Source organism: Cibotium barometz, chromosome 17 (assembly GCF_041138505.1).
Source record: "Cibotium barometz isolate CiBa-2024 chromosome 17, ASM4113850v1, whole genome shotgun sequence".
In the NCBI taxonomy this organism is placed as follows: Eukaryota; Viridiplantae; Streptophyta; class Polypodiopsida; order Cyatheales; family Cibotiaceae; genus Cibotium; species Cibotium barometz.
In genome coordinates this window covers 20,660,105-20,664,140 of record NC_141062.1, presented here as the reverse complement: position 1 = coordinate 20,664,140, position 4,036 = coordinate 20,660,105, and positions in this window count along the sequence as shown.

Below are 4,036 nucleotides of genomic sequence, written 5' to 3'. Positions count from 1 at the left end.
TTCAAATATCCAAATTCCGATCACTTATGACTTGATTTGTAAAAATTTCACCATGCACCCGTTTTGTAGAGAGAGAGTACAAATTCTTAAAGAGCCCAATTTGAGTCCAAATTTTCCCTAATGAAGTTTTTTAGCTTATAAGTCACTTAAGCTTTTCAATGTTATAAGCATTTAAAAGCTTATAATCTGATAAGCTTTAAAGCTTTCAAAGCTTAAAGCTTAAACTTGTTTTTGAAAGGTTTCTTCATGAGTGTAATACCCGCGGTCTGCATGCGACTATGAGAAAGGAGAAAGAATCTACTAGCGCTTTTGATTTGCCGCCCATGGATGGAAAGGAGAAGGAAAAAAATTTCAAAGTCTTTATTATCCTTTAAAATCTTGAATTTTCCACTTAACTAAATTTTTAATCAAGAAATTTATAGCCAATCGCTTTTTCCTCCAAATTGATTTATGGGCAAGTATCCACTATCCATTATGGAATTCTGTCATAGGTAGTGGTTTAGCAATTTGAAAGTGGAGCCAGTATGCTGATTTTAGTTGTGCAGACAGATTAACAAGAGGTTTAGAAAATTTGAAAATCACTTTTCAAGAAAAAGGATGGTTTTATGGTTATGTAGAGTGGTTTACCATTTCCTTTACCTTATGGTCTTTGCCCTTTAGATAAAAGCCTGCAACTCTTGAAACCTTTGATTTATGCTTTCAAATTTTTAATTCTTGCCTCCATCTTCTGAGACCCATGGCTTTGATACCACTGACACGGACACTTCTAGGACTTCTAGGAAAATAGAGACTTGTAAGAAAATATGTTATTCAACCTAATCAACTCATCAAAAACCACAAGTTACATGTAAAATACTTAGCTCATGAAAACAACTCAACATTGGGTGCAATTTTCCCCTCTTGTGTGTGGTCTCTCCCCTCACATGAGTATTTACATATTTTTTTTCATTCCAAAGTAGCCCATAGCCTCCAAAAATACAAAAAGATACTTTTACTTGCACAGCACTCTCTTACGCTCAAAATAGAGTGTCCATAAATTAAGGTTAGGGTTAAAGCATATCACACTTTAGAAAAGTATTAAAGTTCAAGTCTAAGGTTATAAATTTAAACTTTCAACATAAATCAAAATGTGCACAAGTTAGCACATGTAGATACAAAGCTTGCTTACAAAAATGTGTGTTAACAAATAAAATTATGTGTATCCTCCTCAATCTTCTAAATTATCTTCACCTATAAAATAGCTAATAGTAAATTGGTAAACAAATATTCCATAAGTATTCTAACCATCACTACACACATTTTTGCCAGGCATAAGCAACCCAAGAATCACACATCCATACAAACCAATTATAACAAACATTGGAGAACCCAATCATACGTAAATCTACAAAAAAATATTAATTTTTATAATGGCATCATCCATGCTATTAACATTATTTGGCATGATGCAAGGATAATCCAAGCATTTTCACGTTATCTAAGAGGGTAGAATAATATTTCTAAGAGAGCTTAAAATATATTCTCGTAATATTAGAGTACTTACTTGTAGGACTTGACCTAGAACTAACAAGAATTAGCACGATAGGCTAAAAGAAGGGTAAGCTTCTCCATAGCTTGCTCTTTCCATAGCTCTCTTGAGTGTTAGGAATTGGGTGGATATTGGAAGGCCACCTCCCCTTGGACCGCTTGACCTTTCATACTCTCCTTTAGGGATGCTTTCGTGCCCTAGCCAGACTCATCACCGCTAGCTCCTCGGTGCTCAATACAACAAGAACTATGCGAGCTTCACTCCCTATGTAGACCACGACTCTCCATTGGTGTCCAGGCTGGGAAGTGAGTGGTTCCATTGCTAGTGGAGTTAAATAAGCCAGAGGTTAAGGGATACTAATCCACTCCATTGGTTGCAAAATTGATGGAATTAGGAACGAGTGTTAAAGAGAGAAATGTAGAGAGTGTATGAGTGTTAGAGAGAGAGAGAGAGTTGGCTAGTTTAAGAGAAATAGAGAGAGTTAGAGAGCATAGGAGAGTTTGAGAGAGTTAAAGAGAGAATGACTGAGTGTGTGTGTGTGTGTGTGTGTGTGTGTGTGTGTGAGAGAGAGAGAGAGAGAGAGAGAGAGAGAGAGAGAGAGAGAGACTATTACGAGATATTATATATATATCTGTGCAACATATCTTGTATATCTTCAAGGAACTCCTTGATAGATTGTAGCTTCTCCTTCTATAGCCCTACGGCTATAGGAGACCGCATCAGCTGGAAACCATGCATCAACATGAATGGACTAAATCTAGATGCCGAATGTTTTGAACTGTTATAAGCAAACTCTATATGCGACAGATACTCCTCATAATTGGATTGGCTTTTGCTAACATATGCTCGAAGCATATCTTCGAACACTTGGTTACTCTTTTCTGTCTGACAACTACGGATGGTGTGTCGTACTCATACTCAGAGTAGTTTCTAAACTTTTGAAGAATTCACTCCGAAAGTGGATATTGAATTTCCTATCTTAATCAGAGACTATATCTATGGGCAGGCCATATAGTTTGTAGAGATGCTCGATAAACAAACTAGCTAACTCAGGTGTTTTGACCGTCTTCTTAATAGCTATAAACTTGACCATCTTGGTCAATCTGTCAACCACTACCCAAACCGAATCATTTCCTTGATTCATTCGCGTTGGACGAGTGATGAAATCCATGGAAATACTCTCCCATTTCCCTCTAGGAATATCTAATGGTTGTAGTAAACCTCCAACCTTGAGGCGCTCATGCTTATTGACCTTGGATGTCCTTGAACAAACTAGGCTAGTAAAATTGTCCTTTGGCTAGTGCATAGGCAAATAACCTAGCAAGGGACCCCCTAGAGATGTCAATCTTTTCCTCATCAATGTCATCAGTTCCAGAGGATACACTCCGTATTTCTCCTCGTCAAAGAGATTGTTGGTGGAGTGGTCATACTCATCATCATCAGCCTTTGAGGGCTGATCGCCCCCAAATTAAGTGTCGTCCATCGCTAGGATGGACCTACGGGGTCATCTTCGGACAAGGCAATGTCGTGAACTATGTCAACACAGGAGTCTATTTGGGCTCTCGCAAGCTCAAAGGCAATAATCCTATCTCAATCCAGCGGGAAGAGACAGCTTGACTCATGCAGTCAAGTTCGGTCCTGGTAGGCCTGAAACGAAGGAAAGCATCCCAAAGAAACCCTCTAAACCACCACACAGTTGGTGACCTACCCTCGCTCATGATTGGAATCTAGATTTTACTATGTCTTGTTCTTTTTATTTATATTTTTTGTAGATAGTGAAATAAATACAGAAAAGAATGATAAATAATAAATAAAAATAGGTGATAAATAATAAATAAAAATAGGGCAAGTTGATGGAAAGTAGTCACCCAATCCCGTAGAGTGTGCAGGCTATTGAACTTAGCAAAATCCATGGTGAAGCTTTGCGGTGTCGTTGGGGCAAGCTCCTAGGCTCTGTAGCGAGAGTACTCAAAGGGACGACGTGCGCACTATGGTGCGGTCACGCGATCGATGTCGATATCGAGGAAAAGGAGCACCCCGGCACGACGCACTATTGTGGGGAGGTGCAACACTAACGCGGTGCAAGATGGAGAGAATCTGGCAAAAAGAATCTGGGTATTATAGCTGCGGGTGGCCGTCGACTCGTGGCTGACGATTGTGCAGCCCCTCCATAGCAAGCAAATGAATGAGTTTACTATCCTCGCGCTGGCTAGGGGTATGCGTCATTTTTGTTGACATCGACGTTGTTGCCATTTATTGAGTTTGGCATAGCTGCTTTTGTCCTTGCCCGCCTTGCCTTGCTCGTTGTTGTCCCACGCAGCCCTCTTTAGTATGCCGGCCAGCCTTGGTGCTACCTAAGAGGTCTGCACCTCTCCCGCGTAGATTGTTCTGTAGAGAGCAAACGAGAGAGAGAGTATGGTGCCTTTTTTCTCCCCCGAGTATGGTTGCAGTTAAGAGCAGGTAAGAGAGAGATAAGATGGTGGCAGCGGTTGAGGTGCATGAGCGTGC